Raw genomic sequence first — 372 nt, forward strand, 5'->3', positions numbered from 1 at the left:
TTTCTTGAGAGAAGTCTTCCATCTCCTCTTGGTGCCTGAGATTGAAGGACTGAGCCCCAAATGCATCATGGGGCTCATTAAAATGCAGAAAGACTTAATGAGCCATGTCTCTTCTCATTAATTTCTTCAAGAAAAAACCCCCACTGCAGAATGCTGCTGTCCCTTCACCTAGGAATTGAAAAAGGAGAGGAAAACAGCACTGACAGGAAAACTCCTCTTAGAAACCTTCTTGGAAAGCTTCATCCTTCCAGGACCCAGCTGAAACATCTCCAGTTAGTCATCCAAATCTGGAGCCCTGGACAGGGTGAGTCTCTGGGAGCAGGAGAATGCAGAAGAACTTGTTGGAGGGATCTCCTCATGTTGGAAGAGCCC

Source organism: Merops nubicus, unplaced genomic scaffold (assembly GCF_000691845.1).
Source record: "Merops nubicus isolate BGI_N331 unplaced genomic scaffold, ASM69184v1 scaffold4578, whole genome shotgun sequence".
NCBI lineage: Eukaryota > Metazoa > Chordata > Aves > Coraciiformes > Meropidae > Merops > Merops nubicus.